We start from the raw sequence: 21,474 nt of genomic DNA, 5'->3' as shown, positions 1-21,474 counted from the left end.
TCCATTTTCTTTTTAAAACACAAAATGATTTAAAACCATTTAAATTCAAAAATTGATTTTCTTCAATTAATTTCATAAATTAAATTATTTAGTTTAATATCAAATATTAAATTAATTTTTGCACAATAATCATGTTCATATATTTAAATCATATTTAAATATTTATTCTCTTGTTCCGTTTAATTTGAACGTTTCAAATTAATTTCTTAAGCTACCCTAAGGCTTATCCATTTATGAGCTAGTAGGGAGACCTCGCAGACCTACAGATCATGAGCTCCAACGATCCGAGATTAATCGACTAAACTCATTAGACCGATCTAACCCCCCATTCGTTAACTAATGGGTGATTCCACTAAAGCCCATAGTTGAACTCCTCTCACTGTAGATATATTATTTCCACTCAATAGAACCATGATTAGTTACCATGATTAGTTAGTTAACCCTTCACAGATTGCTCATAATAACGGCTGGGTCGAATATATGTTTTACCCCCAAAATTACCTTTTATTCCTTAAGTTCCACTGATCCCCTAATGAATAATTGATTTGTGATTCAATCAACAAATCGAATCCCTCTCAGGCCAATGAGAGGGTGAGGCCTCTTGTTCAACACCTAGAATCAACAGAGTTCATAGTTAGCTCAAGATTAAGGTTAAGTTACCTAAGTCATCATTTTGAAATAATCAGTCTTAAACAGTAAACAATGTTATAAAGTAAGAATGACAGATTTCGTGGTTCGATCTTGCACAAAACTTATTTGCATAGGACACCTCCACTCCTCATGTCTCAACATGCACGAATTAGAATCACTTCATATGTAGCACTTTACAACACTTTGTAACAACTATAGAGTAGGCCGCATGTAATAGTGTTACCAAAATAAAGTACCCAACCTTATTCATATACTATAGATCATTTTGACTATTTACTCAAACCTGATCCACTTGTATGTCTCTACATAAAGTTCAAGTACTCATATAATAGTCAAGGGACTTAAGTTTATTGGATTTCTAAAAAACAATTTATTCAACAACTTTATCGAATTCTCAAAACAAGTTCTAATGTTTACAAATCATGAGTTTTAGGACATAAAACCCAACAAGAACCCACATTAGACAAAAGGTCCCTTATAGATAGATTTGATATATATTTAATCTTTTATTGGTCAATTTAATCCTATTAAACTAATTAAAAGATTAAACTTAAATTTCTAATCTCATTAGAACCATGATCTTAGGTCTATCTCAATCAAATTTTAAAACTCTTTTAAAACATGATTTAAGCCTAAGTTTGCATGCATGTCTTTCTTATTGATTTTAGTTCTAATTTCTTTAACTATAACACTTATAAAAAGAAACAACTAAAACCATCTATCTTGCTAAGTTAGACTAGGTATTTATAACTTTTATAAATTAACCTAAGTGTCATGCTTCATGCAATGTTTATTTATTACTATATATAACACTTATATAACTTGTAATAAACCAAGCATACATGCTTTCATACACCCTTATACTATAACATTTATAATATAAAAATGATGCATGGATATGCTTAATGCATGCATATATTATAACTCTTATATTATATGATGCATGAACATTCTTTAATGTAATTTAATCATGCAAACTACTATATTATAACTCTTATTGTAACGATCTGAATCCCTAAGACTCAAGCTAGGCCATTACTAACGCATGCATGCATGTAAGTTAAAATGACATCTCTTGATATAGTGAAATAAATTTGAAATAAATAAGGTAACTGAAAAGTTTGCATTAAATTCAAATATTTAAAGCCCATGGATAGGGTACCCATTAGTCATAAATAAATATTTATGAAAACAAATCTTAAACATTTGTCTGAAATCCCAAAACTAAAAAATGTAAAACATAAAAGAAATACTGAAATATGAGCGGAAGCAATTAAAGAGACTGATCCCCAGTGGCTCGTCAAGGATTCCATTTGTCATTCGCCAGCACGTCCTTGCCCTTGACCTTACCTGAAACATAAACATGAGAAAAGGGTGACTATAAAATACTCAATAAATAATCCCACTACTAGGGTCGGGCTAGGCATCTATATCCTCTAGATGCCTTCTCTGTGGGGCATACACATCCCTTCTAGTCCACATGGGGCACATATCAACAGGCAAAGCTAACATCTCATCCAACTATAGTTAAGTGTACCCACTACCTCTAGTAAGTCTCGTGGGACCCACAACCTCTGGCAAACCCCGAAGGATAATACCACCTCTAGTGAATCCCAAAGGAAACATAACCTCTGGTGAATCCCAAAGGATAACACCACCTTTAGTGAATCTCGAAGGAAACACAACCTCTAGTAAATCCCGAAGGATAACACCACCTCTAGTGAATCCTAAAGGAAACACAACCTCTAGTGGGTAACTAACCAATATTGAGAATGCTACTGCTACTAAAACCTCCTAACATGTCTCTATATCATACATATACATTAACTCAGACCCGCAGGTCAAACATAATCTCGTTGGGCAACATATATTTGTCTTATGCTAGCATTTAATCATACCTTCACATAATACACATATTCAAATCATGCTATCATCCAGACATAATCTCATGGAATGCACCTACTTATATCATGCTAATAATCAAACATAATCCCATAAGTACACATGCTAGAATTCATATATCCATCATACGAGAATTCAGATATCTATCATAGGTACACATACTCATATCATACTGTATATCAGTCATGCATCAACGTATGTCCATTTGTCCACTAGCTTATGTCTGGTATCTGGCCCGTGGGTAGTTCTAGTAACAAGGTTACTTACCTCAATCAAAACTCCACAGATAAAATCAGACCACCAAACAAAGCCAGTAACGACCCTAATATAAGAACACAACCAAGCTTTACAATTAGTACCCAGGCCTAATTCCAATAGCTCAAATTTCCATGAACCAAACAATCCTACCCACAAATTTAACAAAACCAGTTCCAACCCTCCTCGACAGCACACTTTTGGCTTCCAAGCTTCTCCTACAATCCCACTTTAAATCCAAACGAAGCATACCAGCAATTGAAGCACGACACCATGGCCAAGAGATTTAACTGAGAAACAAAAGAATGCTGACTAACCAAAAACTACCAGATCTGGCGAAACCCAACGGCGGTGGCGACGGCGGACAACGAACAGAGGGCATGGGCGGAACGGACGAAACGATCCAGCGATGACTAGACGAACCGTGCGCTGGAGCGGGCGGACGCGCGGCTGAACGTGCAGCACGCTGGAGCGGACGGGCGTGCGGCTGATTTAGCGCACGAACGGTCGGCTTCAAGGCTGGCAGAATCCGTGTGACGTCAATCGGGAACGGCTGGGCGGATCTGGCGCGAGCGAACCGGCGGGCTTCACGACTGAAGACGCGAGCGAATCGGCGGGTGGCGGTTTGCGGCTGAGGCTGGGGCAGCGAAGGTGGCGGCGGCGAGGGTTTTCACGAGGGGGGATTGCACGATCAGTGAGGAGTGAGAGGGAGAGAAAGAGTGCTGTCTTTTCTTTTAAAAGAAAAACATAAATAAAATAAAATAAAATTTTAATTGATTTTTCTTTATTTTATTTTATTTCCTTTTATTCTCTCCTTCTGAATACATCCAACCATAAATATATAAATAAAATCTCTCCCTCTTCCTCTTCAAAACCAAAATTCCAAAACTAAAAGTAAATTCTCCAATTTAAAATAATTCTCAATAATCAATATTGAATTTCAAAAATTCCAAAAATGTCCTCAAATAAAAGAAATTACTGAAATTACACTACTAACAAAACTCGGGGTGTTACATTCTTCCCACTTACAAAACTTTCGTCCTCGAAAATTTATTCCTGGAATAGCTCCGGGTACTGGGTTCTCATCTCATCCTCTCGCTCTGAAGTGGCTTCCTTGAACTGATGGTTCTGCCATAAAACTTTCACAAAGGCTATCACCCTTCAGCACAACGTCTTCACCTCTCTGGCGAGAATTTCTACAGGCTTCTCCTCATAGCTCAAGTTGTCATTCAACTGCGATGGCTTAAAGTCAATGACATGGGACAGGTCGGTCACATACTTTCTCAACATTGAAACATGGAAGACATTATAAGCTAAAGACAGTGTTGGAGGCAATGCTAACCGATAAGCTACGGGGCCAATTCGTTCCAACACCACGAAAGGTCCAATGAATCTCGAACTCAACTTCCCTTTCCTGCCAAACCTCAGAATACCTTCCATAGGTGCCACTTTTAAGAACACTTTATCACCAATCTCAAATTCCAGATCCTTACGTCTCACACCGGCATAGCTCTTCTGTCTACTCTGGGCTATTTGCATACAAGCCCTAATCTTCTGTATTGCCTCATTTGTGGTCTACATTAGCTTAGGTCCTAGCAATTTTCTCTCTCATACCTCATCCCACACACCGGAGATCTACAACTCTTCCCATAAAGGGCCTCAAATGTTGACATCCCAATAGTAGACTAGTGGTTATTAGTATAAGCAAACTCCATCAAATGGAAGTGAGCATCCCAGCTTCCTAAAAACTCTATGGCACAGGCACACAACATATCTTCCAATATCTGTTTCAATCACTCTATCTGCTCATCAGTCTATGGGTGAAAAGCTATACTAAAATTCAACCAGGTCCCCAAAGCTGCCTGAAGACTCTTCTAGAAGTTAGACGTGAAACAAGGGTCTCTGTCCGACGGCACTCTGTGCAATCTCACTGCCTATGTATAACTGTGCCCACTTATTTATAGAAAAAGTAGACTTCCCAGGCATGAAGTGCACTACTTTGGTGAGTCTGTCTAAAATCATAGTGAAACCTTTTGCGGTCTGGGGGACACCCCACGATGAAGTCCATAGACACGTGCTCCCACATCCATTCTGACACACTCAATGGTTGTAACAAACCTGCTGGTTTTTGTCTTACGGCTTTCACTTGCTGGCACACCAGGCACTTACTGACGAACTCAGCTATTTCTCTTTTCATGTCATTCCACCAGTAATAACGTTTCAAGTCCTGATACATCTTGGTGCTACTGAGATGAATCGAAAATAGGGAACTGTGAGCCTCTGACAATAACTCATTCTTAATATCACTATCTGCTGGCACGCACAAACGCCCCTGATAGAGGAGACCACCTTTCGCTGATACTGAGAATTCACCATCCTAGCCTGACTCCACCCTACGAACTCTCTCCTCCAGATACGGGTCACGCCGTTGCGCATCAATAATCCTTTGCCTCAAACTCGGTTGTATGAACAACTACGCTAACTGTGCAATAACTTTTCCCATTGCCACTACAATCTCGACTCGCTCTAGGTCCTTGCACAAATGAGCCTGTTTGGTAATAAGGGCTACTGAGTGGGCTACCTTCCTGCTTAGGGCATCTGCCACGACGTTTGCCTTCCTTGGGTGATACAGAATTTCACAATCATAATCCTTCACTAGCTCTAACCACCTTCTTTGCCTTATGTTCATCTTCTTCTGAGTGAAGAAGTATTTTAAACTCTTATGGTCGATGAAAATCTGTATCTTCTCCCCATATAAATAATGCCTCTAGATCTTCAGGGCGAAAACCACTGCTGCCAATTCCAAATCGTGGGTGGGATAATTCTATTCATGCTTCTTCAACTGACGAGAAGCGTAAGTGTAACAACCCAGATTTGTACGCATACACTACAGGAAATTAAATGTTGAAATTTATTGGATTATAAATATAAATACCCTAACCTTAATTTAGGAAGAAAAGAAACAATTAAAAAATAATAATAATAATATAAATAAATAAATAAATAATAATAAGTAAATAAGAGAAAATTGGAGAAAGCGAGAGTGGAGAGAACGAGATTCCTGGAGAGAGCGAGATTAAAGAGAAAATTGGAGAAAGCGAAAGTGAGAGCGAGATTGAAGGAAAATTGGAGAGAGCGAGAATTATAGCGAGAAAGCTGGAGAGATCGAGATTGAAGAAAGCGAGATTTGCAACGAGAAAGTGGGAGAGAGCGAGAGCCACACCAGCGAGAAAACTGGAGAGAACGAGATTCTGAGAAGAGAGCTGCGTGGTCGAAGAGAGAATTGGAGAGCGAGAAACCCCAACGAGCGATGCTAGCGAGATTGAAGCTGGCAAGAGTAGAGAGAGCGAGATCCCTGAAGAAAGCGAGATTGAAGAAAAATCAGAGAGAGTGAGAATTGTAGCGAGGAAGCTGGAGAAAGTGAGAGCGAAAGCGGGAGAGAGATTTGAACAAAGCGAGAGTGGACAGAGCGAATTCCTAGCAAGAAAACTGGAGAGAGCGAGATTCTGAGAGTAGAGTGAGCGAGATTTGGACAGAAGCGCGAATTATGCGTTGAATTTGGCCACGATCTTATAGATTATACATAGAAAAACCCCTAAAATTAAATACAAACAAAGAATGATGACGTAAGGGCAAACATTAGCCAAGATTAGGTGTCTTAATGAGAGGAATCCTTAAACCCTAAGTAATTTTAAAGAAGCCACCTGTACGATGATTTGTCACACTGAGAAGAGCTCAAAACTACTATAAATAAGACCCTTTGCCTGAAGATTTAACCCATTCTCAAACAAATCTCAGTAACAAAGAATCGTGTGAAAGAGTAAGTGTGAATGAGGAAGTTCTGTGAGGCTAAAAGAGAAAAGCTCGGGTAAGGTGCTGCCCAAATTTCCTTCTAGTTTAAAAAGGGAAAGCTCTACTGATCAAATCATAAAGAATAATAAGGAATAACTAGATCACAGTAAGTAGTTTATCTCACCCTCTCTTTAAATGTTCTATGGTAGTGTACCTTTATTATGTTGCATGATTATGTTAATTGTTATATTACATTACATGTTTAGAATACGTTTCTCTACAAGGGACCCCATGCATTATGTTTGTTCACGATTACGTTAAAATCAAGTTTTAATTAGGTGTAAGTTATGCTTCCAGTCTAATCTTACATTTATGCTAATGGTTGATGTTGGATGCGACTCTGGCCCTACTGACTGCATGACCCGCTAATCATCAGATGGATTAGTTTCCGCTTAAGTCCTCATCTTCCTATCAGGGAAGAGAAATTTATGCTTCCAAGGCTGGTAAGGCATGTATGGTTGCACCCCTCCAGGCCTAATCTTACGTTATGTTTACGCTAGGAACTAGGAGGGTATGTATGGTTGCACCCCTCTAGTCCAATATTACGTTTGTGCTAATGGTTGATGTTGGATGCGACTCTAGCCCTACTGACTGCATGACCCGCTAATCATCAGATGGGTTAGTTTTCGCTTAGGTCCTCATCTTCCTATTAGGGTGGAAAGATTTACGTTGGAAGTATAACCGACCACCACATGTTATTATACGTTTTCGGTCCCAACCATATGTTTTCATAACATGTTGCTTGTGATTGTGCATTTGGTCACTACCCTACGTGAAAACTACTTACTGGGTATATTATATACTCATCCTATAATTTTACAGACTTTGTAGGTAAGGACACAACGTAGATGGCAGAATTGGGTGTCGCTCAAATGACCAACCATCAAACTCACTATTATAGGCACATGCATTTTGTACCACCACGCTAATGTTTTATGGATCCTAGTGTTTTGATAAATAAACTTTTTATATAGTTTTTCTATCTAATTAATAAAATTTAGATATGTTCTTTGAAATTTTCACCAGAACTCATCTCATGATAGAAAAGTCTAACTATGCATGTCGTAGCGGTCGGATCATAATGTGTAAGGATCCGGTCATTACAGTTTGGTATCAGAGCGTTTGGGCCAAATAGGCTCTATTGCATTAGAAGAGTCGTGGTGTTTGATGGTTCGGCTTGTTAAGTGATGCCCATAGCTACACCAAATATGCTGGTAAGTGGAATTTTCAAATAAGTAATTTAGTAAATAATTTAGTAAACATAGGTATTAGTTAAAAAAAAGATTTGAGAATACAGGACGTTCCATCCTTCAATATTTGACGATCATCCGTGCATCCAACTATAACATTGAATTGGATAGAAACAGAACTATTTTCTGCCATATGAACATCCCAGAAGAATAGAAAGTAAATTGTGTCACCTTCATGTTAAAAGACGATGCAAAGTTCTGGTGGGAATCCACACAAAGAACAATCAAAGGTACAATCTCATGGCAGCAATTCAATCAGGCTTTTTACAACCAGTATTTCCTTTTGACAGTGAGATGTCAAAAGGAAGTGGAATTTCTTAATCTTCGTCAAGAGAACATGTCGGTGGCAGAGTATGAACGAAAATTTGATCGCTTGTCCCATTTTGTCCCTCGACTAGTAGACGCAAAAGAGACGAAGGTGGAAAGGTTTATTTGGGGATTAAGATAAGGCATTCGAGGCATTGTTACTGCTTTCCGACACAAAGAGTATGCCCTTAGTCGAGTCGGCCTTACTCATGGAAGTAGATCTTGCTGCCAAAACCTTAACTTCTAAATGAGGATGCATGCCAAATGAAAAGAGGAAATTCGCCCAACAGGGCTTCCAACGCTCACAACGGCAAGCAAAAATTTCCCAAAGCACTCAGGGCATACAGTCACCACAGAAGAGTCAAACATTTACACATCCTAAGTGCAGAAATTGTGGAAAACACCATTAGGGGCAATGTCTTTGGAACTTAGGGGTGTGTTTCAACTACAGCCAAACGGGTCACTATGTAAGGGCTTGCCCAAAGTTCATCAACCAAGTATCAACTGCCCAGACCACCCAGCCTACTAGTAACAAGGTTACCCAACAACAGAAAGGACGGGTGTTTGCTGTTACACATTAAGAGGCAATGGATCAAGATGCAGTGGTTACAGGTACATTACCCAGTGAGAGTGGACAGAGCGAATTCCTAGCGAGAAAACTGGAAAGAGCGAGATTCTGAGAGCAGAGTGAGCAAGATTTGGACAGAAGCGCGAATTATGCGTTGAATTTAGCCACGATCTTATAGATTATACATAGAAAAACCCCTAAAATTGAATACAAACAAAGAATGATGACGTAAGGGCAAACGTTAGCCAAGATTAGGTGTCTTAATGAGAGGAATTTTTAAACCCTAAGTAATTTTAAAGAAGCCATCTGTACGATGATTTATCACACTGAGAAGAGCTCAAAACTACTATAAATAAGACCCTTTGCCTGAAGATTTAACCCATTCTTAAACAAATCTCAGTAACAAAGAATCGTGTGAAAGAGTAAGTGTGAGTGAGGAAGTTATGTGAGGCTAAAAGAGAAAAGCTCGGGTAAGGTGTTGCCCAAATTTCCTTCTAGTTTAAAAAGGGAAAGCTCTACTGATCAAATCATAAAGAATAATAAGGAATAACTAGATCACAGTAAGTAGTTTATCTCACCATCTCTTTAAATGTTCTATGGTAGTGTACCTTTATTATGTTGCATGATTATGTTAATTGTTATATTACATTACATGTTTAGAACACGTTTCTCTACAAGGGACCCCATGCATTATGTTTGTTCACGATTACGTTAAAATCAAGTTTTAATTAGGTGTAAGTTATGCTTCCAGTCTAATCTTACGTTTATGCTAATGGTTGATGTTAGATGCGACTTTGGCCCTACTGACTGCATGACCCGCTGATCATTAGATGGATTAGTTTCCGCTTAAGTCCTCATCTTCCTATCAGGGCGGAGAAATTTATGCTTTAAAGTCTGGTAGGGCATGTATGGTTGCATCCCTCCAGGCCTAATCTTACGTTATGTTTACACTAGGGACTAGCAGGGTATGTATGGTTGCACCCCTCTAGTCCAATATTACGTTTATGCTAATGGTTGATGTTGGATGCGACTCTGGCCCTACTAACTGCATGACCCGCTAATCATTAGATGGGTTAGTTTTCGCTTAGGTCCTCATCTTTCTATCAGGGCGGAGAGATTTATGTTGGAAGCATAACCGACCACCACATGTTATTATACGTTTTCGATCCCAACCATATGTTTTCATGACATGTTGCTTGTGATTGTGCATTTGGTCACTACCCTACGTGAGAACTACTTACTGGGTATATTATATACTCATCCTATATTTTTACAGACTTTGTAGGTAAGGACACAGCGTAGATGGCAGAATTGGACGTCGCTCAAATGGCCAACCATCAAACTCACTATTATAGGCACATGCATTTTGTACCACCACGCTAATGTTTTATGGATCCTGGTGTTTTGATAAATAAACTTTTTATATAGTTTTTCTATCTAATTAATAAAATTTAGATATGTTCTTTGAAATTTTCACCAGAACTCATCTCATGATAGAAAAGTCTAAGTATGCATGGCGTAGCAGTCGGATCATAATGTGTAAGGATCCGGTCGTTACAATAAGCAACTACTCTACTCTGCTACAAACATAAACAAATAGTCCTTTCTTGGACGCGTCACTGTAAATGACAAAACTACCTGATCCATTTGGTACTATAAGAACTTGAGCTGAAACCAACCTCTGTTTGAGTTCTTGGAAACTGCATTTCCAAGCCTCATCCCAAATGAACGGCGCCCTTCCAGGTCAACTGAGTCAAAGGGGTGGCTATGCGAGAAAAATCCTTCACAAATCGCCTATAGTAGCCTGCTAACCCCAGGAAACTACGCACCTCACTGACTGTGGTTGGACGAGCCCAACTTGTAACTGCTTTAATCTTTGTAAGACTTCTTTCTTTGATACTACATGCCCTAGAAAGGACACCTGTTTCAACCAAAACTCACATTTAGAAAATTTGGCATACAGTTTATTTGCTCGCAATGTCTCTAAAACTTTCCGTAGATGCACCTCATACTCAACATCTGTCTTGGAATAAACCAAGATGTTATTAATAAAAATAATCACAAAGGTGTAGAGGAATTTCTTGAACACCCTATTCATCAGATCCATGAATATGGCTGGAGTGTTCGTCAAACCGAACGACATCACTATGAACTCATAATGCCCATACCTCGAACGTAAAGTTGTCTAGGGTATGTCACTGTCCTTTATTCTCAATTGATGGTATCCTAAACGGAGATTGATCTTAGAGAACACCGTAGCTCCCTGCAACTGGTCGAACAAGTCATCAATCCTTGGGAGGGGATACTTATTTTTTACGGTCACCTTGTTCAACTTTCTGTAATCAATGCACAGACATAATGACCCATCCTTCTTTATCATAAACAAAACCGATGCACCCCATGGTGACACACTAGGGCATATGAAACCCTTGTCCAACAACTCCTGCAACTGGACCTTAAGCTCTCTCAATTCTGCTGGTGCCATTTTGTAAGGAGCTTTCGAAATTGGAGTTGTGTCTGGCTCCAACTCAATAGAAAAATCTATCTCCCGTTGCGGGGGCAGTCCGGAAAGAACCTTTAGAAAAATGTTTGGAGAGTCTCCCACTACTGGCTTTAAACTCAAGGTGACTTCAGCCTCTTTAGTGTCAACCACACTGGCCATAATTCCCCAGGCTCCTTGGTCAAACAGTCTACTGGCCTTCAATGTTGAAATCACTTTGGGTAGGACCACGGTCCCAACCCCTTTAAACTTAAAACTGCCTCCTGTAGAAGGGTTAAAGATGACCTCCTTACAGGAGCAATCTATGCGCATGATTAACAGCTAGCCAATCCATGGCCAGTATCACATCAAAATCATGCATATCTAGAATTACTAAGATCACATCCAATATGTGATTTGCTATCTCTACCTGACATGCCTTTAACTTTCTAGTAGCTAGCATGATCTCTCCTGATGGAGTGGAAATAGACAGGGCAAAGAGCAAAGGTTCTAACTCTAACATGGCATGCTTTACAAATACGAGGATATAAATGAGTGCGAGGAACCGAAGTCGAACAAAACTAAAGCATGGTGCCCCAATATGGGAAGCGTACCTGTCACAACCATGCCTGACTTTTTGGCCTCACGCCGAGTGGTAGATAACACTCTACCCGCTACTACTAACGACTCGGGCCTCCCTGAAATGAGCTTACGGGTTGGCCCCTGGTTTCTGGCACATTCCTCCTTGGACATTTCTCTGACATATGCCTCTTTTTACCACACCAAAAATAAACCTCAGTGCTGGCCAAGTAGTACAGATCGACTTATCTTTTTTGACAGTCACAACCTAAGAGCCTTGCTGTCCCCACTGACATGAAGCATTAACTGTGTTCTGGTGCCTTTGTTGAAGTTCAAGAGCCCTTCCTTTTTTTACCTGCAGAGGTCCCATTTTCGAGTGACTTTTTGTACTCTTCTCCCTCATAGGAGTCAGTATCAATCCTCACGGTGGCTTGCAGTCCATAACATATATCTTGAGGTCCAAGGCATATACCATACCTCGCAATCCGCTCCTTAGATCCAAGATGAACCTCTCTATCCTTGTTGCCTCGATGGCTACTAGCTCAAGAGCAAAGTGGGACAACTTATCAAATTTCTGCTCATATTCCTCTACCGACATAACTCCTTGTTTCAAGTTCAAGAACTCTGCCTGCTTGTTGTACCGAGTGTTGGCTGAAAAATACTTATCATAAAAATGCTCCTTAAACTACTCCCAGGTTGCAAGTCCTCCACTAGCATCAATCATTTTCTCTATTGAATGCCACCAAATCTCTGTGTTGCCAGTCAGCATAAAAAATGCACATTGGAGTTTGTGCTCTTTCAGGCACCTCATAGAATGGAAAATCATCTCAATCGATGAAAACCATGTCTCTGCTTTAGTGGGATCCCCCAACGATCCATCAAAGGAGCAAGGGTTAAACTTCTTGAAATCCCTCCAGTGCTTAGCCTCAAGAGACAGGTTCTGCATGTCCCTATTCTACGATCGAGTCTGCGGCCACTGCTTAGGTGGCACCTGCTTCTTTTGAGCCTTGTTTTGGGCAGTCTGTCCTACCATCGTATTATGGATCAACTCCTATAGTCTTTCCATCATTGAGGATGCAATGACTTCACCAATTCTTGCCTCCATTGCCTTTTCATCAACTTGGGTCATAGGTGGATTCGGAGCTATCGGGACGGTCTGGCTACCCTCGACTTCCTTTTCCTGCACCACTAGAGGGAGAGGATCCTGAACTTGTGGATGTTGCACTTGGGGTTCCCTAACAATCTTTTTTGCTCTAAGTTTAGGTGCCATGTCCTGTCATGAACTCACACATCAACTCTCTATCTTTGGCTCTTTCTCAAAAAGACATGCTACTTAAACATTACATCACTAATCTCATATATGTATTGAAAACTTTCATTAGTAGGACATACCTGGCGATGACGAGGAATCCGTTACTGGGCCACATGGACTATCTAGACTTACTTAGTAAGCCAGTCTTCAGAACCCAAAACATGGGCTCTGGTACCAACTGTAACGACCCGACTCCCTAGGACTCAAGATAGGTCGTTACTAATGCATGCATGCATGTAAGTTAAAATGACATCTCTTGATATAGTGAAATAAATTCGAAATAAATAAGGTAACTTAAAAGTTTGCATTAAATTCAAATATTTAAAGCCAATGGATAGGGTACCCATAAGTCATAAATAAATACTTCTAAAACAAAACTTAAATATTTATCTCAAATCCCAAAAATGAAAATGTAAAACTAAAAGAAATATTGAAATATAAGCAAAAGCAATTAAAGAGACTGATCCCCAGTGGCTCGTCAAGGATTCCTTTTGTCATTCGCCAGCACGTCCTTGCCCTTACTCGAAACATAAACATGAGAAAAGGGTGAGTATAAAATACCCAGTAAGTAACCCCACTACTGGGGTTGAGCTAGGCATCTATGTCCTCTAGATGCATTCTTTATGGGGCATACAAGTCCCCTCTAGTCCCCATGGGGCACATATCAACGAGCAAAACTGACCTCTCATCCTACTATAGTTAAGTGTATCCACTACCTCTAGTAAGTCCCGTGGGACCCACAACCTCTGACGAACCCCGAAGGATAACACTAACTTCAGTGAATCCAGAAGAAAACACAACCTCTGGTGAATCCCGAAGGATAACACCACCTTTAGTGAATCTCGAAGGAGACACAACCTCTGGTGAATCCCCAAGGATAACACCACCTCTAGTGAATCCCAAAGAAAACACAACCTCTAGTGGGTAACTAACTAACAGTGAGAATGCTATTGCTACTGCAACTTCCTAACATGTCTCTATATCATATATATACATATAACTCAGATCCGCAGATCAAAGATAATCTCGTTAGGCAACATATATTCATCTCATGCTAGCATTTAATCATATCTTCACAAAATACACATACTCATATCATGCTACCATCCAGACATAATCTCATGGAATGCACCTACTCATATCATGCTAATAATCAAACATAATCTCATAGGTACACATGCTAGAATTCATACATTCATACTAGAATTCTGATATCTATCATAGGTACACATACTCATATCATATTGTATATCAGCCATGCATCAACGTATGTCAACTTGTCTACTAGCTTACGTCTGGTATCTAGCCCGTGGGTAGTTCCAGTAACAAGGTTACTTACCTCAGTAAAAAATCCACAGATAAAATTAGACCACCAAACGAAACCAGCAACTCCAAATAATGACCCTAACATAAGAACACAACCAAGCTTTACAATTAGTACCCAGGCCTAATTCCAACACCTCAAATTGCCATGAACCAAACAATCTTACCCATAAATTTAACAAAACCAGTTCCAACCCTCCTCGACAGCACCCTTTTGGCTTCAAGCTTCTCCTACAATCCCACTTTAAATCCAAAGGAAGCATATCAACGATTGAAGCATAACACCATGCCCAAGAGATTTAACTGAAAAACAAAAGAATACTAACTCACCTAAAACTACCAGATCCGGCGAAACCCAATGACGGCGGAGGAAGCGGACGTCGAACAAAGAGCGTGGGCGGAACGGACGAAACGATCCGGTGTTGACTGGACGAACGGCGCGCTGGAGCGGATGGACGCGCGGCTGAATAAGCGGCATGCTGGAGGGGATGAGCTTGTGGCTGATCTGGTGCACGAACAGTCCGCTTCAGGGTAGGTGGAATCTGACACGACATCAATTGGGAACGGCTGGGTGGATCTGGCACGAGCGAATCGGCCAGCGAGGGTGACGGCGGCAAGGGTTTTCACAAGGGGGGTTCACACGATCAGTGAGGGGTGAGAGGGAGAGAGAGGGTGTTGTCTTTTCTTTATTTTATTTTATTTCCTTTTATTCTTTCCTTCTAGACACATCCAACCATAAATGTATAAATACATTATTCCTCTTCTTCTTCAAAACAAAATTCCAAAATTAAAAGTAAATTCTCCAATTTAAAATAATTCTCAATAATCAAAATTGAATTTCCAAAATTCCAAAAATGTCCTCAAATAAAAGAAATTACTAAAATTACACTATAAACAAAACTCGAGGTGTTACACTTATAATATAAAGATGATGCATGAATAAATGCATAACCTATGGTGGGTTTTAAAACTATATGGCATACTTTATGACATATAAATAAACATACATCACATGTACATTCATAAAAAATTAATGGATCGAGATGAATAGACTCAAAAACCATAAATTAAAACTAATTATTACATAAGCCATCGAGTCATCCGGTTCAAATAGGTGAATCAGGTCTTGAACCACCCATTCGAAGCCTCACTCCTTGATCGTATAGCAGCTCCTTGTGATCGTCGAGTAACATTGAACGAGTATGAACGATTGCGTAGCATGGATCGAGTGTCTTTGACTATGTGATGAAGCATGAAGGCCACTCGATCGTGCAGCGCACATCGAGTAACACATGCCTAAACGATCGAGTAGACGACAACTATGCGATGAAGCATGATCATCTAAATGATCGAGGAACAAGCGTCGAGTATCGCATACCGAGGATCAAGTAGCCAGTGACTTTGTGTATTTCTTTGTCTTCATATACCATATAAGGTATGGGCAATATAGGAAAAATGTAGCATTAACGAATTTTCAATTGTGGATACATATGGATCCTTAGCATACTAAAACGACTGCTATTATTGGTATCAAACCAATAACGATTCATACAAGCTAAATCTTCTGATCGATAATTGGGCCAAAGAAAGAACTTAAATTTATTTAGTTTATTTTGATATCTATCAAGATGTTTGCTTTTTTTAACTTGATCATCAGTTTTCACCTTATTTCCATTGTAAAATGCTGTATTTCAATTGATATCATTTCTATTCCCAGAATTGAAACAAATTAGAATTCTAAACTCAATGAGCATCTTGGCCTACTCGATCGTTTAGTGCACGTGCCTACCATGCGTCGAGTATCATATACCCAATGATCATTTACCTCAGTATCTATGCGATTGAGTAGCTAACGCAACACGATCGAGTAAACTCTTTACTCGATCAGGTAGCATCAGTAATGCGATCCTTTAGCAAATACGACACAATCGAGTAGAACTTTTCTACATGATCGCGTAGCCAAATCTAAACGATTGTTTAGCCTGTGCTACATGATGTGACCAACCCTTGGTCTTCTCCCTCGATGAGAACGACATTTCCATGCGTTGAAACTTCATCACGAACGACTCATACAGACTCAAACACTTTGAATACAGACTCGATAGCAAAGTCATTATGGCCAAAAGCACAGAGGCCCTTACAAATTAATTTGAAATGTAAAGAAAGCTTTAATAAACAGAGGCAATCATCTCGAAACATCCATCAATTCACATCCACAATTACACTTAACTCTTAAATACTTTGTATATACATGAAACCCACCAAGATTAAAAATATAATTCAATACATCAATGGAATTTGGAATATTAGAACAACCTGACTCTGATACCACTTGAAGGAACTCTTAAACAAGAGAACCATTGAGCGGAAGCAAATCGTTCTAAATCCCATTGTGAAAGAACAACAACATTTACAATCAAAACAACAACATTTATGCATCAAGTAAATTACAGCATGCTTCAAAGACTAAAAACAAAGGGATTGAGTGAACATACCCTTGAATAACCTTTTCTTCTCGTATACCCTCAATCAATCGACCAAACGTCCAAGCAAACTCAATCAAGTGCACGAACACAACAACAAACCCAGCAAACTCGAACTGGTAAATACTCGAACACAATTGAGTAAAACTCGATCCTCGACCCTCGAATAAGAAACTCGACACCACAACTCGGATACCTTGATATTCACGGTGTGAGAATCCAGGAGGTGTTGGCTCTGTATGGGTTTGGTAAAGGGAAGGAGGAATTGAACAATCGAGTAAATGATCGAGTAAGTAGGAGAAGGGCTAAGTCTATCGTATAGACTAGGTACTTGATCGTTTAGTATCGAGGAGCTATCATCTAGCAAACTCGGTTCTTGATCGTGTACTCTCTCAAAACTATCGTATAGCTATTTTTTTTTCTTTTCCCGATTAGAATGCGTTCAATCTTTGAAAAATGAAAATGATTTTCATTTTATTCATCAGTAATAAAAAATGAATAAAACCTCTCACTCTTTCGGTTAATGGAGAAAAAATAACCAACAACAATTATCTCATAATTGTTTTGTTATAAATAAATATAATAACCAATTTATCATATTATATTTATAACCTATAGTTTTAATATCACATCATATACAACATATAAACTATAGTTCTTTTTCTCCTTTTTTGCATTTAATATAAATTACTCCAATTAATGTATCTAATACATCAAATCAATTATATCACATATAAGTGAATTAATTTAATTATGTCATAAATAATCAAGTTCCCTCTTGTTAATTTGAACACTTCAAATTAACCCAAAAACTGATTCTCAACATGAATCCATTGAGCTACCAAAGGGACCTTATGGACCTATAGCTTGAAGCTCCAACTATGCGTGAATAACTGACTAAACTCTTTAATCACGATATCCACCATCTGTTAACTGTTGGGCATTCCACTAGAGACTGACAGTTGCACTCTTCGCACTACAAATATATTTATTTGTCCATTGGATATAACCAATTAACAGTACGATGACCCTTCACAAATCGCTCGTAAGTATAGCTGGGCCAACTTACCATTTTGCTTTTGTAGTTACATCTAACTTCATAAGTACCATTAATTCCTCTAATGAACAAGACATCATAGTCCCACTATGAATAAACACTTCTCGGGCCACGAGATGGTGTGGCGCCACATCATTCAAGCCCTAGAATCAGCCTTTAAGGGAGTAATTTATCTATTTAGCCCTGCTTCGAGAAGGAGTGAATTTTGTCTTGTGTAGCTGAATTCTCAGCTCCCCAATCAGAAGAATCCCCAAAGTGGTAGGTTTGAGTCGGCGATCTAGCCACTCACACCCATACAAATCAAAGGACCACCCTCATAGGCAAGAGTTCACAACTCACTCAGGATTAAGGTCATGTTACCTATGGTCGTCCTAGTGAAATGAAAGTCTCTATCATGAACGGCGTAATATAATAGGACTAAACATTTCGTGGTCCAGTCTTATACAAACTCCTTTGTATAGGATACCCTCACTCGCATGTCTCCACATGAATGACCAGGATCTTATCATTTGTAGCACTTTACAACACTTGTAAAATCTACAAAGCGAGTCGTATCTGTAGTGTCACCAGGATAAGGTTTCCCTCCTTTATCCATATACTATAGACCATTTAAGTTATCACTTAAAGCATGATCCACTTGTATTTCTCCACATACATGCTTAAGTTATAAAGATAACCAGGGATTTTAGTTTATTGGTTTGTAGTTAATTCAACTAAAATATTTCATATTTCATAGACAGTGGTGAATAAAATATCTCATATTATTACATCACAAAGAGTTTGTTCATACAGGTGTTTACAAACTATAGGACCCTACGAGATTTAGGGTACGAGATTTAGGGCATCAACCCCAACACCTTCAACAAATAAGAATTCTCCAATTTTATAGAGAGATTACATGCAATTAAAATTTCTAAAAATTAACACCAAAATAAATTAATTGAAGTGGGAAATAGGTGTTAAAAAACATGAAGATGGGAAATGTGGGAAAATCCCACTTTCAAATTTTAATTCATTTAAAATTGATTTTCAAAAATATTATTTAAAATGAATTTTCTAAATTTTAATTAAAATTGATTCTAATAATTAATTTTAAATTATTAATTAAACTATTTAATTAATCAAATTAGTTCGATATTTAAAATTAAATTAAACAACCACCAATCCCAAACACGAATCTCTATTCATGTACATAATATTTAAATCAAATTTAAATATTTATAACTTTCCAATTTGTTTAATTTGATAGTTAAACATTTTGATTATATCAAATATAATTAAAAGTTTTATTCCCTAAACCGAATTTTAATGCTTCAAATTTTCTTAACACTGTTCCGAGGTTTAGTCCGATATGAGCTAGTAGCGAGACCTAATAGACCTACAAATCATGAACTCCAACGATCCAAGATTAATCGGTTAAATTCTTTAACCTAATTAATTAATATTTGTTAACTACCGAGACACTCCACTAAAGCCCAATAACTGCACTCTTCTCATTATAAATATATTTTTGTCCACTTTATTTAACCATAATTAGTAAGTCGATCCTTCACAGGTTGTTCGTAATCATAGTTGGGTCAAAATTATCGTTTTACCCCTGTAATTACATCTTGCTCCTTAAGTCCTACTGATCTTTTAATGAACAATTGGTTTTGGACCATGGTCCAATCATCAAACTGAGTCTCTCTCAAACCTTTGAAGGCGGAGCCCTTTGTTCAAGACCTAGATTCAACACTTAAGAGAACAATCTGGACTGTCGCTGAGCTGCACCAAAGCAACCCTAGCGTTGCATTGTTGTGGCGTTGCATCTTCAGGTTGTGTTTCTGGGTAGAAACTACGATTTTTCTTCGTGCTGGCCAAGATTGGTCTCGATCTTCATCGAACATAATTCTAGACACACACTTACAGAATACAATGAATTTCATGATAAATGCCAAAAAATGCAGGGGTATTTACATTTTTCTATCAAATCAAAATATGAAATCTATGGCCATAAAATTACCATAAACATTTGTTTGCGAAAAGTTAACATTCATAATGCAATTTGATCCCACCAAAAGCCCAATGCAAATTTCATAAACCTAAATTAATATAACGAGATGGCTCTGATACCAATTGTATGGATGAAAGCCCTAATTGCAGCGGAAAACACAGAACCTAAATCATTATTAGTTTGGGTTTTCTGAAACACCCATACAGTAGGCAATTCCCAAAAAAAGTTACAGAGGCCAAAATAAACAAAATTTGGCCTACTATAATATTGCCCTAGGTTAAGCATGCACGTAGAAACCTTGATTGAATTTTCTAATTTGCCAACTGGATTAAATTCTATGCTACCACAAGGCTACAATCCTATTCTCTGAGATTTGAGGGCTTTGGTTTGTGGAACCAAAGAAAAATAATAGAGATTGGCGAGGGAGAATATGAGAGAAAAAAACCACTAAAGAACTCTTATGTAAAACTATATATATATATATATATATATATATATATATATATATATATATATATATATATGTAAAATATATATATATATTGTGATCAAAAGCAGTGCTGCTTTTGATCAACAGAGAGAGAGAGAAACTTAGAATCAACAATATTTTAGATAACTCCCATGTTGGAGTTATCTGATTAATTAATTTAATTAATAATTAATTAATTAATAATTAATTAAATCTAATTTAATTAATGATTTCATTTAAATCATATTAAACGAAATATCCCTCACATAACCTATAGTTTTAATTCAATTAATTAAATTAAATAATCATTTAATTCTCCAATTAAATAACTAGCAAATTAAATATCTAATATTTAATTTAGCCTACATTTGAATCATATTCAATTGTATTTCTCTCATAACCTATAGTTTTAATGTGCATCAAATACACATTAATTTTTAACATATAATTTTAATATGAATCCAATTCATATTAAATTAATATTTAAACTTCTCCAAATATTTAATTCTCCCATAAATTAATTTTGAATCATATCAAAAATTAATTTCATATTATAAAGTTTAATTAAAATATAAACTTTATATTATAATGCATCATTATACATTATATTGTTTCCCTAAGTGAATTTGAACTTTTCAAACTCAATTCAAGACATAGTTACCTCAATTCTCTTTATGAGCTAGGAAGGAGACCTCATGAACCTACAGATCAGAAGCTCCAACAATATGAGATTGATTGGCTAAACTCATTAACCAAATTAACTAATATTCGTTAACTATGGGTACACTCCATTAAAGATCCACAACTGCACTCTTCTCACTGTATATATATTTTGTGACCACAGATATAGACCAGTAACAACAAGTTAATCCTTCACGAGTGTTCGTAATACCAGGTGGGTCAAATTATCGTTTTACCCCAGGGTTACCTCTGTGTCTTAAGTACCAGTGTTTTTCTAATGAACAATCTGTTTATTGTCCAACCATTAAACAGAA

At 37.9% G+C, this 21,474-nt stretch overlaps 1 long non-coding RNA gene across 1 annotated transcript; it reads right to left on the bottom strand.

Annotated features, from left to right (window-relative positions):
- Positions 1 to 1,744: 1,744 nt before the first annotated feature.
- Positions 1,745 to 15,198, bottom strand: LOC120074457 (uncharacterized). The gene is made up of 4 exons (XR_005480997.2): positions 14,808 to 15,198; positions 14,645 to 14,719; positions 14,494 to 14,558; positions 1,745 to 2,001 (listed from the first exon to the last, which is right to left on the bottom strand). It is a non-coding gene; the product is annotated as an uncharacterized LOC120074457 (long non-coding RNA).
- Positions 15,199 to 21,474: the final 6,276 nt, after the last annotated feature.

The sequence above is a fragment of the Benincasa hispida genome, chromosome 1 (assembly GCF_027475165.1).
Source record: "Benincasa hispida cultivar pf3 chromosome 1, pf3_genome.v1.1, whole genome shotgun sequence".
NCBI classification, from domain to species: Eukaryota; Viridiplantae; Streptophyta; class Magnoliopsida; order Cucurbitales; family Cucurbitaceae; genus Benincasa; species Benincasa hispida.
The sequence above is the reverse complement of the archived record's forward strand: the minus strand, read 5'-3'. Positions and strand labels throughout refer to the sequence as shown.